Source organism: Protopterus annectens, chromosome 14.part0 (assembly GCF_019279795.1).
Source record: "Protopterus annectens isolate FY-2018-M chromosome 14.part0, PAN1.0, whole genome shotgun sequence".
Classification (NCBI taxonomy): Eukaryota; Metazoa; Chordata; order Ceratodontiformes; family Protopteridae; genus Protopterus; species Protopterus annectens.
In genome coordinates this window covers 184,031,012-184,048,069 of record NC_056748.1, presented here as the reverse complement: position 1 = coordinate 184,048,069, position 17,058 = coordinate 184,031,012, and the positions used below count along the sequence as shown (strand labels likewise).

The window sequence follows — 17,058 nt, the reverse complement described above, 5'->3', positions numbered from 1 at the left end:
TCCTCTGCCCCTCGGGCGCCTGTATCTGCCTCTTTGGGGTCTGTCTGTGGCAGGAAAGGACCAGTTTTTGGAAGGCCAATTTCTACTAAAACGTGGGGGTTGAACCTGCAGAAATTCTTTAACAGTTTGCATTGATTTAGCCTTTTCCTCCATTTTCCGTAATACTTCCTCAGCATTTGCCCCAAAAAGTACATCCTTTTGAAGAGGGGTAATTTAGCTTTGACATGATCAGGCAAGGCTTGTTCCTTGAGCCAGACATGCCTATGTATGACTGAGCCTGTAACAGCAGCTCTACATGAGGCCTCTAGAGCATCAAAACCACATTGTAAGGTATGTTTACCCACTTGTTCTGCACTATGCATCAAATCCTGCAACTCCTTCAAGTCTGTTTGTTCAGGTTGTGACATTTTACTTTTCAATTGAGATAGCAGAAACTGTTGGTATTTTAGCATATGAAACTGACAGTTTAAGGCCCTCATGGATAAGGTAGCCGAGGTATATACCTTTTTACCCCACCTTTCTAAGGATCTGGAATCTCTCTCGGAAGGCAAGGGATTTTTGGCAATGGAGGCCTTAACTCCCTTGGGCCCCTGTGAGATGGTTTCTAGGTCAGCAGCATGGCTTTTGTATAGAAATTGGTGTGAGCCAGGAACCCTGTAGTACCTGTCAGGCTTAACTGGAGCTGGAGGTAGAGAGTCCGGGTTAAGGCAGGCCTCCGAGTAAACATCATCTAGGATGTCCAAGACAGGAGGTATAGCCAGAGGCCTGTGCTGGGGTAACAAAAGAAATTCCCTGAGCCTTTTCTTGGAATCTGAATACTCCTGGCCTTCCCAGTGGAAGTGTTCCCTTAAGGTATGCAAAGTTTCCCCAAATGAGTAATCCTCAGGGGGGGATACAGAAGGAGTAGACTCCTCTGCATCAGAGTCTTCAAAAGGGGAGTAAGACTGTTCCTGATCATCAGAGTGTTCTGAAATAATGGAGCCCTGATCAGAGGAGGGGGAATCTTCCTCCACTCTGGGCCTTTTGTCAGGAGGTGGCTGAGAACCTCTGATTAGAGAAATTAAATCCTCAGCCATTTTAAGCATCTGTTTCTTAGGCATGGGGCCTGGAGATGGGCCCTGTGTAGCTGGTCTCTTAGGGTGCATGGTTGCTTTAGACTTGGTGAAAGCCTTGATGGAGAAAGAAGAGGAAGGTCTGAAGACACCTTGAGTGGAGGTGGACCTGTCCACATTCTGTGTTTCAACGCCAAGAGGGGCTTCGGTATCTGTAGTCGGGGTGTGGGCCGAGGAGCCTGCGACCTCGGGTACAGGAGACACCGCCAAAGATGTGTCGTCGGTAATCAGGGGCTGCGTAGGCACCTCGCTGAGAACTGGACCACGTGTAGTCGGCTTTGGCGTGGTGTCGGTAGAGGCCGCGGACCTCGAGTGTCGGTCCTTGTCTTTGCGTTTTTTAGACAAAACCGGAGTCGGAGTATCCAACGACATAGTATAGTTAAATGCTTTCCCAAAAAAAAACTGGGCGAACTCCGCCCGACGCTTAATAGTGCGTTTGTTGAATGTAGCACAAAAGCGACAGACCGAGACGTCGTGGTCTGGGCCTAAACAAGGTATACAGAGGGAATGGAAATCCTTATGCGGTATTTGTTTCCCACAAGAAATACAATTATTAACTTTGTCTGACATCGGTCTGAGGCAAGAAAAGTTTCCCCAACGGGGTACTTAGCTTTTAAGAAGACAAATTTTTCGTAATCTCAGGAGCTGGCCGACCGGCACTTGCGAACTGCTTCTGCTTCGGGCACCGCGCGGCAAGAAAGACTGAAGAAAATGGCGTCAGCTGGTTCTTTTATACCCCTGTCGCACTGACGTCAGGGAGGAAGCGACAACAACCGACGCCGGACCTAGACTTTGGAATTCGGCCGACCAAGGACCCGCCTGACGGCAGGAGAACCCATCTGTTATGACTGCAGCTGTATGCACGATGAACATCTGCAAAAAGGGAAAGAATCTAAGTATGGTGTGGATAGACTACAAAAAAGCAGTTGACAGTATCCCACATTCATGGATAAAAGAGTGCTTAAAAATGTAAAAGATACACCCTGCACTGATAAACTACATCACAGCGAACATGAAACAGTGGCAAAACAGTGGCAAAACAGTAGCAGTTAAGCCATGATAAAGGGCAAATTATTATTCCAGGGATAAAAGTCCAAAAGGGGGATATTCCAGGGTGACTTGCTGTCACTGCTGCTCTTTTGCCTTGCCCTTAACCCATTAAGCTATCAGTTTAACAGATTAGGTCATGGCTATAATTTGGCTCCCAGAAACAAAGTGCAAAGACTTCTCTTCTTCTCTTTGTCAATGATGTAAAACTGTACAGCTCATCAGATGAACCGAAAGCACAACTGCAAGTAGTCAAAACGTATTCAGATGACATAAGAATGTCATTTGGTCTTGATAAATGTGCAAAATCAGCCTTTAAAGCAGGAAGGCTGCAGCACCAAGAAAATGTCAGTTTGGGGCAGGAATGTGATATAAAAGAACTTGAGCAACAGGGAGTGTATAAATATTTAGGAAATGATGAAGGATCAACAATAAAACTCAGTAAGGAATATTTTAGAAGACTTAAATTAATCCTGAAAACAGCGTTGACATCTAGGAACAAAGTTCAAGCTATAAACCAATCTGCTCTTCCTGTCCTAACTTACAATTTTGGAATGTTTGACTGGTCCCAAAAGGTGTTGGACAGGTTAGACAGGAAAACAAGAAGGATGCTTCATGCTCATCAAATGATTTATAAAACTCAGTGGATACCAAGATTATATATTCCTCATTCCAAAGGAAGTATGGGGCTCCTTGAAATCAATTACATGTACAGATCTGTAATCATGGGACTGCATACATACCTGCTGACTTCACAAGATCCAAACATAGTGAAAGTTTTGAAACATGAGAATAAATCTAAGATAACTTCCCTTCTTAGTCTAGCAGAAGCATGTCGGCATCAAGCAGGAATGGAAATCAAACCAGAAGTAGATAAAAATCAGGCAGCAACTGAATGTACCAAAAAACAAAAGAAAGAATATAAGGTGAAGGATCAGATGAGAAGCAAGAAATGTGGAAAATGCTTAAATATAGTTTAGTACAGAAAACTCCTGGAACAACCTTATGGTGATCAGGATCGAAAGCAGGAATAGTTAAGGAGAGACAAATTCAAACCAAAAGATGAAAGGTTAATATTGGTGGCCCAAGACAGTGGATTATGTATAAACCAATCGGCTCTTCCTGTCCTAACTTACAGTTTTGGAATGTCTGACTGATCCCAAAAGGTGTTGGACAGGTTTGACAGGAAAACAAGAAGGATGCTTCATGCTCATCAAATGATTTATAAAAATCCTGCTATGGAACTCTTTAATTTTACTTCCTCCCCTACACATCTATACTAAAAGCTCACCCTCTTATGTCTTATGTTAAGTAAATAAAGAAAGTGCCTCTTACCTACTCAAAGCTTGTAGAACACAGTCTCACTGTATATCTGGTTGCCTCTCAGCCTCTTTCAGCTGTGACCCGCTCCATTCGCCCTGCGGGCTTCACTCCGCTCCCCTACCCTACCCCCAATTCCCTCCCACTCCCAGCGGTCCTAAACTTATACTTCTTCAACCACACCCTCTCCCCCATCCAACCAATCCCATTCACCATCCTTTTCACAAAATTAACCACACCCATACATTTTTTTCTATCAGTGACAATAACCCAATACTTATAGTACTTTACCATATCCCTTTCCTTCTAGCTAACAAGTATTAGTTCCCTTATCTCAACACTCTCCTTATCCAATACCACCTTTTTTTAATTTCAGACTTACTCCTGAAACTTCTTATAGATAATCTCAACAAGATGCCTTTAGTAGTAAAAACTAAAATAACCAAATCAATACTCATAGCTTTAATTTCAATTGCCCTCACCTATACCTACCTCATCACCTCCTTTGAAAAACTGTACTATTACCAGTTTAACTACTCTCTAAAACAAACAGCAATACATACTCCCATACTCCCTAATATTCAAACTAATATGACTTCCATTCCCATCTATCTACTACCTAAATACCATAGACTCTCCCACATTAAATACAATAAACCCACAGTAAAGAAAGTAAAATATCAAACCAACTTTATAAATACTTGTACAATTAAACTAAATAATCCCTCCTTAAAAGACGGTGACAACCACCCTAACCCTGGCCCTACCAATCCTGGTACCCTAATAACTAACCCTGGCACTACCAATCCTGCTACCCTAATAACCCACCCTAAATTCCCTAACTCTTTCCTAATAGGACACCTAAATATCCGCAGTATTAATAACAAAGTAGCCCATCTCCATGCCCTTCTAGATATTCACTGCTTTGGCATCTTCTGCCTGACAGAAACGTGGTTAAAACCAGAGACCAAAGACAATGAAATCATTCCCCAAGGATATAATATATTAAGACAAGACTGAATAAAAAGCAAGGGTGGGGGAGTAGCAGTTCTATTCAAAGATGGACTTCAAATCTCCACTTTACCATACAACCCACCTCAGCATAGTAAGGCAGAAGTCCTTATCACCAGACTTCAAATCAACCAAAATAAATCTTTATATATCATCTGTATCTACCTACCACCCGGTAATAATATCAATACTATAGAGGATATTCTAAGCTGCGTGTCCTCAACTTACCTCCAAGAAACAATAATACTTGGTGATTTTAATACTGACTGGAAAGTTGTTAACGCTGATAATCCTACCTCCCATATCAACCTTCATGGCTTTAGTCAAACTATCACCTCCACAACTAGAATCAATAAACCAAACAAGAAAGAGAGCACCTTAGACTGGATACTTATAAATAAACAGAAACAAGCTTACAAGGTAGGAACTCTGCCAGACGATGTAAGCAATCACACTTTGACCTACATCCTAAGGCAAAAAAATGATATCTCTACCCCCCCCCCCCCACATATAGGATTGCACGTACAAACTAACACTTTAACCCAGTATTATTCCAAAATGAACTTAGTGCCTGTGACTGGAACCCTTTAAAAACTCTACCACTTGAAGAAGCTGTTAAATACCTAAACTCTAAATTCTTATCTATCGTTGATAAGCACGCACCCAAACGGTCCATTAGAATGAAGTCCAAACCAGCCCCCTGGCTTTCTAAAGAAACCAGACAGAAAATTTTACTTAGGAACAAGTCTTGTGCTAAATGGAGAGCTAATAAAAATATCTCAGATCAACACATTTTTAGGCAGTTGAGAAATAGTACAAAAAAGGAAATACTTACAGACAAAAAGAACTACTACTGTAAACTACAGCAAAATCACCAAAACAATCCCCATAAGTTCTGGTCTAGTATAAATAAACTCCTGTTCCCAGGCCACTCACGTACACCTACCCCATCTCAGGCCAAACCAAATACCCCCCCACCAAACTGCCAATACCTTCAATACCTTCTTCACAGAGACCATACAATCACTAGCCAGTCAACTAATCCCTGACAACTCAAGCCTTCCCACCACCATACCTGGCACTCTACCAACATTCCATCTGCAACCCATCTCAACCACTCTCATCTACAAATTCATCCAAAAACATAAACCTTGTACTCCTTCTGCTGACCAGCTACCATCTGAATACCTGCAAAAAGCAGCCAAAGTAATTTCTTGTCCCATATCCATCCTCATAAATAGAACCATTAAGGAAGGAATCATTCCAGACATCTGGAAAATCTCCCATATTATCCCCCTACACAAAGGGGGTACCTCAAATGATTAATCTAACTACCGGCCAATAGCTCTTTTATCACCCTTAGCAAAAATTATGGAAAAAATGCATTCACTAACAACTATTAAACCATTTATCTCAACATAACATAATAGCAAACTCCCAGCATGGCTTTAGGCCATCCCATAACACCAGAACTGCCCTATTATCCTTTACAGAAGCCATCAACAGAAATCGTAATAAAAACAACCTCTCATCTGCACTCTTTACTGCCCTCTCAAAAGCTTTTGACATGGTAAACCATGCCCTTCTTATCAACATTCTTGAATCCCTTTCCCTTGACTGTCTGGCAGTTAAATAGTTCAAGTCCTACCTCAGCAATATGCAACAGGTAGTTGTCTAGGAAAATAATATATCATCCCTTCTGCCAGTCACCCTCGGAGTCCCTCAGGGCTCTATTCTAGGTCCACTTCTTTTCTCACTGTTTATCAATGACCTCCATGTAGCTATTCCACAAGCTACCTACATTCAATATGCAGATGATTCTACACTAGTATGCTCAGCAAACTCCCCATCGGATCTACATTCTCTAACTCGGAATGTATTTAACATAGTTGAAACATGGTTCACAAAACGTTGCCTCCTTCTCAATGCTAAAAAAACTAAGCTCCTTCTCTTTACACCCACCAGTAAGTCCTCCCCCATAGATTTCTCTGTCATCTCCAATAATGGCACAATTATATTCCCCGACTCTACCATTAAATTGTTAGGAATTACTATTGATAATAACCTTACATTTGACAGCCATAAAAACTGTCAACAGAAAAATAGGCTCCTTATATAGAATTAAACCTTTCCTAACTCCAATAGCCAGAACTAAAATTGCACACTCAACTTTTCTGTACGCCTCACCCATATATACTAACCTAAAGAAAAATAATCTTATCAAACTAACTAATTCCTATAATAACATCGCCAGATTTGCCACTGGCAATCCCTTTAGAACTCACCACTGCCTGAACCTAATGCAGCTAGGCTGGCTTGAACTTCAAAACCATCTGAAAGTCTCCCAACTCACCATTGCCCATAAGATATTTTATCAACCTAACAGCACTCCTATACTCTCCAATCTCATAATCCCCTACAAAAATCTAAATTCTCTACGCTCTTCCAGCAAACTTCTTGCTAGCATAAGCAAGTCTAACAACATGGCTGGAGTTTCTCTGTTTTCCAACTCTGTGGGAAAAAAACTGGAACCTACTGCCTAATGAACTAACTTTACTTTCTTCACTGCCTCTCTTTAAACAAAACCACAAAAGACACCTCAAAACACACTGGTTATGCCCCTGCAGCAACCCTGATTAACCTTCTGCTTCACTACTGACATTTCCTCCTCTTGAACCATAACTTTAATTCACACTCCTTGGAAGCAGGACTGTAACTGCTGAACAAAATTCAACATACTGGTGTAATCTATCCTGTTTGATGCTCTGAAAGTCTCTATCCTGTTTGATGCTCTGATAATCCACATGAATCATACTGTATAATAAATTATCCTGTACATATTGTCACCTTTACTATTGCAAATATCTACTTTATTTTTATTATTACTTCCTGTATTTTTAGTATTCTTATTACTTTCTGTATTTTTAGTAATCTTTTTTATTGAAATCCTTTCATTTACTATGTTATAATATTGATTTTTAATTTTTAATTTCAATTTTTATTTGTTACTACTGGGGCTCTTCTCCCCGGGCCTCTACTGAAAAGGGAAATATATCCAGTTGGACTAGCCCGGTTAACAAATGTAAAATAAATAAATAAAATGTACAAAGTCCATTGAACATATGGAAGAAACAGACAAATGTAGGTTTTGTAAAACAGTTTTGGAAAAATTTGCACACCTAGTTGCTGGTAGTGACATACTAAAGACTGAAGGACTGTATACTGAAAGGCATAATAATGTGGCAAGACTGTTGCACTGGGGATTGTGCAAACATTATAATACAGAAGTAGCTGAAAAACACTGGAAACATGAGCCACAAAGCATCATAGAAAATGATGAAGTCTACATCACATGGGACCCATTAGCAACAGTTTGAAAGACAGATATGAGAAAACCAGATATAGTGGGCCATGAAAAGAAGAAAGTAGCAGCACTGATCATTGAAATCGCTTCACCCGGTGACTACAGTGTCTTGCATACAGAGAGACACAAAGTTATAATATATCAGGATTTGCAGGCAGAAACTACAGCAATGTGGAAGAAAGATACCCAGACAGTTCCAATAGTAGTAGGAGCAATGGGTCTTATGAAAAATGAATCTACAATCGTATTTAGATATGTTACCGATACATATAACTCCATACAAATCACAGGAGTCATTGCTGAGCACACTGTGGATGCTGCATAGCATACTTCTGGCTGACATGAAAGACTGAAACAATACTAATTTCATGAACTTTAATCATACTTTGACTTAGGAATGGGGGTCCATTCTCGTCATGGTATTAAAAACCAAAAAGATTTGGATACATTAAAAAAATAAGTAGGAATTTGTTAAAGTCTGGTCAAAATTATCTTAACTTTTTTTTTTTTTTGACAAGAGGGATGAGACAGATGTGTCTGTTGTCTCCAATTTTATCTGTGTTATACTTAGAGGCTCTAACAATAAAAAAAAAAAAGAATATGAGTTAGGAAATATGAATGAGGAGATCATATAGAATTATTCAATGCTTGTAGATAATATCTAGTCAGCTATTCAGTATTCTGGAATTGCAGACTTTATTAAAAGAGTTTTGGGAGTGCATAGCTTATAAAGTAAATTAAGAGAAATCTCAAGCACTGGCAATAAATTATATTCCTATAGGGGAAGTAAAAGACAACTACTGGTATCTAGTAAGGTGCAATATTCAGGAATTTGGCTGGGTGGAACTATTCAGGAAGAATTTCAAGAGACATGAGCGATGCAAAAAGTAAATGGAATGCTGGCAAGATGGAGAATTATCCCTTTGCATAGCCCAAGTGCTACATTTGTTTATGTTGCCAATTTCTCAATCCACGGCAAGTATTTTGGTGGCTTCCCCAAAATGTAAATTTGAAAAGAGTGAAGCAGGAGAGGAAGAAATTTCTATGGAACAGTAGAGAAGCAAGGAAGACATGGAAATCAGCAGTAATGCTAAAGGAGAATCAAAGGTTTGCGGGTACCTAATATTGGAATGTACCTACAGTCCTAACGACTTTAGATTTCAGAAATATACAAACACATTATGAAATGTTTTGGAAAAGGATAATATGAGAAGCTAGCGAAAGTTTGAGAAAAGAAAGGGAGTTATTAAGAGTTATTAGTGTGGATGCTGAGTGGAGATTGTCAACTGCCCATACTAAATTAACCGTAGTAATGAAAGCATTACTTGAGAAGACAGCTAAAAATAGAGGAAAGAGCTGATACCGAATGGAATGGAAGGAGGATGAAGGCCAAGGTGTGACCTGGAGGTGGAGGAAAAAAAAACATGGTATTATGCTGGTCTCAACTGATGGTGGGAAACAGGATTAAATCGTATGATAAATTTAAGGAGGTATTTCAATTGGCAATGTGATTAAAGTGGGATTATATACGTTTGGTAGCCATTTTGAGGAAATTAAAATGGGCTAAATTTGGAATGAATATGTACCAGACTTGCTATGATAAAGTTGACAGAGAAGAAAATCCCCCCCCCTCCCCCAGCAACTGCAACATTGCCAGATAAAACCACTGCTACGGTCCGGTTTCTCCCTACTCTTATTGCAAGCCAAGAATAACACTTTTTAATAAGGATACCTACCAGACAAGTCTGCATAGCACACTTGGTCTACCTGCATCTTTGCAGCTCAGGTTCCTCACCCCCCCCCCCCCAGCAAATGCAACATTGCCAGATAAAACCACTGCTATGGTCCAGTTTCTCCCTATAGTTATTGCAAGCCAAGAATAACACATAGGTGACTGGATATTTACAGTTCTTGTTATTAGCAGATGTGGTCCTTAACAGTTATGTTTTAAACATTGTGACTGGTTATTTACATTTCCTTTTGCAGCACATTTGTTAATCTTACTAGTTATTTTTTAAACATTGTTTTGGCTGGTGTGCACACCTTCTGGGGCTCCCCCCCAGGCAACAATAGCTTTGTCTATTGCCACTGGGTGGCATAACTTAACAATATACTTGCTGTATCTTGTCCCAAATAGATCTGCCTCCACAATGAATACTTGTAAATTAAGGCAAGTACCATTTACTTGGTGTATTTTGTCCCCCAGATATACTTATCTTCCTTTGTATTAGTTGCACACCAAGACCATAAAGTAGTGTTTCTGCAACTAACTGCTTACAGTCCTAATTTCCTGCTTCTACCACTTCCTTGCTTACACTTACATTACAGCTCCAAGGCCTCCACTTCTTATGCCAATTGCTTTTCTTTGCAGTCTTCTGTGAGGGGGCGGGCCAGATCTCTACCTGCTTTTTCTGGTTATACCTCCCCCCATTTTGTATCTCCCTCCTCCCCCATGCACATTAACTAGTCTATATTAGTGGGTCTCCTTAAGCGGCGCCACTTTGAAAGTTATCTTTTGGCCTGCTTGTGGTGAGGAAGCTTCCCCAGACCCTTTTCAGTGTGCACACCTGCAAGTAAGTGCCTATAAGTGTTTAAGCTCATCTCAAATGTTTGTGGTGCACCTGGTTTAACAGGTATCTTTATGTTTTCCAACTGACGTACTTTTACTACAGAAACTGTTTACTGTTACATATGCTGTTATGCTCACAATAGTCTAAGGGACTAATTGAAGCTGTGACTGCTTTTACTACATAAACTGTTTGCTATTATGCTTACAAGGAATATGGCTGGAGACTTGTGTTATGTGATGCATACAACAACTACAGTAAACAAGTGCTACATTCTCTATACTTTCCTTACCTCTGAGCTTACCTACCTAACCAGGTTTTATCTGGCAATGTTGCAGTTGCTGGGGGAGGGAGGGGAATCCGAGCTGCGATGATGACAGATCTCAGGCAGTAAAATGGAAGACTGGCACCTCAGCCTTCCTTCCCACCCCAACCAGGGACCCCAGCCCCAGGGATCCATTCTTGCCCCTATGGTCTTCAATATCTTTATTAATGATTTCCATGCAGCCATTCCTAACACTAAGATAGTACAATATGTAGATGACTCAACTTTAGTTAGCTCTGCATTAAACCTCCCTAAGCTCCAAACAAAAACTCAAACTGCCTTCTCAACACCTTAAATTTGATACCCATATTCAGCTAAATATACAGAAAACCCATCAGAAACTTGGCATGCCGTACAGAAACTCCCACTTCCTCTCCCCCTCAACAAGACAGACCCTCGCCACTACCTTCTTACTACCTTCACTAATGTATGGTGCTCCCCTACTAACCAACCTATCTTCCTCCATCTCTTCTAAACTAGAATCCTGTTACAATAAAATCTCAAAATTCGCCACCACTTCCAAATACTCCACTCACCACTGTAAACCTCTCCACCAGCTGCAATGGCTAGAACTCCCAAACTACCTTGACTACCTCCAACACATCACCACTCACAAGCTTATTTTCAAACCAGCTATATGCCCAGCACTAACAAAGTTGAGTCATCTACATATTGTACTATCTTAGTGTTACATTACACACCCCAAACAGAACTCGTAAGATCTACCCACCAAAATCTAATCTCTGTTTATAAACCAAACAGTCCCGCTGGTCAGCTTCTCCAATCCTTTTCCTTCACCAAAAAACTGAATTTTTTCCCTCCACCTCTAAGAATTTCTGAGAACTCTGAACACTTCAAAACCCAGCTGCATTCTTACCTCTCCCAAAAATGGAAATGCAATTGCACTCCACCTACCTAACCTGCTTAATACATAAATACTTTATAACACACAAAGTTTGTTCTTCCTTACACACTATTGAATATCCCTATAGGTTCATAGGTTAGTACTAGGCTAACTGACCTTGCAAGCCATTGTAAGCCTAGCTGATTATCCCTTGTGAGACTCAAACCCTGCACCTTGTGTTTGTAAGGCAAACACCTTAACCATTAGGCCACTGCCTTCATGCTAATGCTACCTCTATATCACTCTCAGAGGATTTAAACCGCTGTATTAATTTAACTCATGCTAATATTCATGCATAAAGAGCTCATCCATGCTAATGTTACTTTACTTCTATATCATTCTCAGATGATTTACAGCTCTGCATTAATTTAACCTTGTACTACTGTTCTCAACCACTAAACATGTAAATATGCTTTACATTGTTTAGTTTTTGCTATTTTGTATGTAAAATTTGCTTAGTTTGTTTCTGTTTCCACTATGTATTGTACTTCATATTATGGAGTTTGTACTATGTATTATTGGAGCTTTTCTCCCCGGGCCACCACTGAAAATGGGCTCTTTGAGCCCAGTGGACCTCCCCGGTCATCAAACTGGAAATAAATAAATAAGACTGGCCAAACAGTAACAGTATCTAAGACAAAGAAAGGATTAACATCATCAACAGCTGGAAAGGCCACAGAAATACCTCACTAAAAGAATCACAGGCCTAAAGTAGATGCCATATGCTGACCGTCTAAAAAAACTCCAGCTATACTCTGTGGCATATCGTCTACTCAGAGGTGATCTCTGCTTAACATACAAGGCCATGTCAAACCCTGAGCTGTTGGACATGCTCCACTTAAAGAAGTCCCAATCCCTCAGAGCCACACACTCCAGGGATCTAAACCTTGTCATCACAATGATCAAAACATGCTGGAGGGATAGGTTCCTGACCCAGAGACTCCCCATACTTTGGAATAGACTGTCCATACATGTCAAGCAGAGCGCCTCATTGGCCCACTTCAAAAGGAACCTTGATGATTGGATGGGAGATAGGAAATTCACCCCGGGGATCATGTCAGTCGCCCTGCTAGACAGGGGCCCAGAAAAGTAAATATTGTGGGAAGAAATATCCAGGGAATTGGGAATTGTTATGGCTAGGCTTGCATAGGCCCTAGGGCCAATAGCCTAGTACCAACCTATGAACCTAAGAAAGTACAATAAGGTGGATGAGGGAATTATGGAATAAGGAGCTTAATGTGATGTTTACGGCACAGGAATGGACCAGGATTAACACGTAAATAAAATATGCCACAAGCAATCTGGACACTTCAAGATTTCTGCCTGGATAGGCTTAAATAGTTTGACACAACCAATAGAACTGCATAATTGTATTGGAGCATAGAAGGGATGTGCTGAAGATGTAATAAAGACCATGGATGGATTTGTTTACACATTTTTTGAAGACTGTCAGACTGTGAAAAAGTTTAGAGATGCCATGCAAAACTGGCATATATTAAGTAAGTAACTATATTTTGCAGGATGGTCTTGGGACATACCAGTAAAAAAGTAAACCTTAGTTTGGATAATATGTGCAATAGCAAAAAAAAAAAAAAAAAGCTATAACTAGGAAATGAAAGAAATTGGAAGCCCCAAATATACAGGAGGTAAAGTGATTAGTAATTAAGTTAATTAATTAAGTGAGGAGAAAATATGGGTAAAAGAGAGAAAGAATGATTTCACAAGTAAATGCAGTGGATGGTTAAATGTATTAAAACTAAGAGGCTTTACATGCAGCAACAGTGTGAAAATTTGAATAATTTTGTGGAAGGGGGCATTTAGGATTGGTCCTGAGCAAGACCTACCATTAGAAAAAGATTATTTGACATGCTGAGTATAGTGCCTATTACATTAAAGTTGCTGGGGTTTTTTCTTTACCTTTCTTTAATTTATCCTTACAATGGATAGCTATATAGAGGTATTTTACAGATGTAGCTATTGCTGTTTATTCTGATACTGTTATTTGTATGAAACGATCTGATGTAGTATACATACTGCACAACAATTTGCTGATAAAAGTTGTTTGTATAGTAAAAAGCTGGAAATCTATATACATGGTCTACATGGTTTTATCACATCTGAGGACTATCTGACAGATTTTTTTTTTAGAGGGAACTGGATTTCACATGAGTGGTACATGAAATACAGTATACTGTTAAGTACTGAGAAAGACATTTCTTCAAAATGGTAAAGTTGTGAGTGCAATGATGGCAGCTATATATACAGCTTACCAGTGTACATACATACAAATGTTTAGTACCCTTAATGCCTATAGGTCTCAGCTCACTCATGAAAAGAACTGTGATGATAATTTGTTTTCAGTATGCTGCCATTCTGTGTGGAATTAAAGCTGTATCATAGCCTAGAAATGCTCAGCTTAGCGCCATTACAGAACAGCAGAGTCCAGGGTATGGTACCATAAAATTACCAAATGAGAAAAAAAAAAAAAAAGAGTACTGGCCTTTTTTGGGGACTTGGCATATGCATTTTGTTGAACTTTTTACTTTCCAAGTGAACACTTGGAAGTTGTGGTGAAAGGTGACACGGTGTCAAATGTTTGATGCTATGGAAATGGTGGTACTAATCATACAATTTTAGGTCAGGTAGATGTTTTTGTTGGCATCCCTTTATTACACATACAATATGCATACACATATCTATATATATATATATATATATATATATATATATATATATATATATATATATATATATATACACATACAGAGAGAGAGAGAACATACATGTGCACAACATATATACACTATTTGAAAAGCTTTTGGAAGTAATGCAGATAAACTAAGAAACCCAAGCTTATCAGCTCTCCTCCAGAGGACTGATACAACTGAAGGCTGATGAATATCTGAAATAATAAGGAGGAAATTAGTACAGAAAAGAGTAAAATCCCAAGAAGGGAAGACATCCCTGATCAGTATCAGCAAGAAACTACAATCCCTAATAAAATCATCCAAAGAGTGTTTCGAAAGAAAAACTGCCAAGGACTCCAAAGATAACCACAAGGCATTCTTTAGCTATGTTAAGAATCTTAGTGGCAATGCTCAGATCTGCTAGTGCAGAATGGCACAAAATACACTGAACCGACCAATATCGTCAACATCCTGGCAGACAGGTTCAGTGCAAACTTCACCCCCCTCTCACCCCCAAAAGGGCCCATAACCATACCAGAAGAATGTAGAGGCCCTGAAATCGGACACTCGGGTTAAAACAGTCCTCTCCAAAGCCAAAAACACAGCATCAATGGGACCGGACGGTGTCCCACGCTGCGTCCTACACGAGCTCAAAGACGAACTAACTCCTCACCTAAACACACTGTTCAAACTCAGCCTCTCCACAGGCTACGTATCCATAGACTGGCACACAGCAACGGTTATTCTGCTCCACAAAGGTGGAGCCACAACAGACCCCGGGAACTATAAGCCTGACTAGCTTGGTCTGTAAGGCTATGGAGCACATCATCATGGAACTCATTAACAGAGACATTGGGAATCTCCAAACACTGGACCCTACCCAGTTCGGCTTTGTTAAGGGCAGATCATGCCTCCTAAACCTGGTGGACTTCTTTGAGACAGTTACCAAGGCTACAGACAAGGGAAAGGTGGTACACACAGCCTACCTAGACCTCGCAACGGTCTTCGACACCATTCCCCATTCTGGTATTATAGGCAAGCTCACCAGCCTGAACATAAACCCCTAACGTCACAAGATGGGCTGCCAACTGGCTCACGGACAGAACCCACATGGTGAGAGTTGCGGAAGCTAGGTTCAACTCTAAATCAGTTACAAATGACATTACCCAGGGCTCAGTCCTAGGACCTCTCCTGTCTGGCATATACTTCTCAGAGGTACAGGCAAGCACAGGAGGACTATGGCTGAACAAGTTCGCAGACGACTGCAAACTAGGGGCTATAATTGACTCTCCGGCTGACACAGACATCCTCCAAAAGGGTCTCACTGAGATGGATACCTGGTGACAAAATCATGGCCTCAAGCTAAATGCCAAAATGTGCATAGTCATCGCCTTTGGCAAAAACAAAGTACCCACAAACTACCACATAGGTGGTAGTCCCCTAAATACGGAAAACGTAATAAGGGATCTGGGGACCCAAGTAGATAGTAATCTCTCTTTTGATAATCACATTGCCAAAGTGGTTAGAAAATCCTTCTATGTGGCCCACCTAATCACAAAAGGGTTCGCATCCAGATCAAAAGAGGTCATTGTACCCCTCTACTCATCACTCATCAGACCCATCATAGAGTACAAAGCCCCATTTGGGATGTACCTTACAAGACCCCTGCAACAGCTGGAAAGACCACAGAAGTACCTCACCAAGAGGATCACTGGTATCAAACAGATGCCCTACGCAGCGCAACTGAAGAAACTCCAGCTGTACTCGGTTGCATACCGCCTACTCAGAGGTGATCTCTGCCTGACATACAAGGCCATGTCCAACCCAGAATTGATGGACATGCTCCACCTAAAGAAAACCTTATCCCTTCGAGCCACACGCTCTAGGGATCTAAACCTCACCACAACAATAAATAGGATGTGCTGGAGAGATAGATTCCTGTCACAGAGACTTCCCATGCTTTGGAACAAGATTCCAATCTACATTAGGCAGAGCTCCTCGCTAACACTCTTCAAGAGAAACCTCGACGAGTGGATGGGAAAAAGAAAGTTTACCCCGGTGATCACTTCAGTGGCTCTGCTGGACAGAGGCACAGGGAACTAATCTAAGGGGGCGGCGAAAGCCAACACATTCTGGCTAGGCTTATAAATGCCTTCGGGCAGATAGCCTAGTACCTACTTATGAACCTAAGACAATATAAACTTAAAAGTCGAAAATGGCAAACATGAAAACTAAGATATAAAAAGGTTAGCTTCCTTTAAGGCAACACAGTAAGAGAATAGTTATCAGAAGTTTTATTGAAAAACTAAATTTCTACTTCTGTAGCAAACCAGGCAACACAACTTTCAGATTTAAACTTAACAAGCAGCCTCTAGATGTTTCATTATCCAAATAGAAGCAACTGTTCTTCATATTCTTTTCTCATCTTTCAACATATTCTGGTGCTTTTTGTAAAGTTTTCATTATAATTTATGGACAACCAAAAAATAAGAGCACCAACTGTATAGTGATGTCTTCCAGAACCAGATTTAAATGCAGAGAGATGAGTAAAATTCACTACTGCTCCAGCTCACATTATGGAGCACAGGTGTAAGAAGACTGCTTTGAGGTTTTAAATGAACACGACAGACACATATTTTGTTACACATTCCAGACAAACAGAATGTTATGCCTGATGTATTTTGTATAATCTCATATTACATATCTACCTGAAGAATTAAT

The 17,058-nt window shown here is 40.4% G+C and overlaps 1 protein-coding gene across 3 annotated transcripts in view; it reads right to left on the bottom strand.

Annotated features, from left to right (window-relative positions):
* FAF1 (Fas associated factor 1) overlaps positions 1-17,058 on the bottom strand; it is a 5,915,525-nt gene that overhangs the window by 1,691,794 nt on the left and 4,206,673 nt on the right. The window lies entirely within an intron of this gene.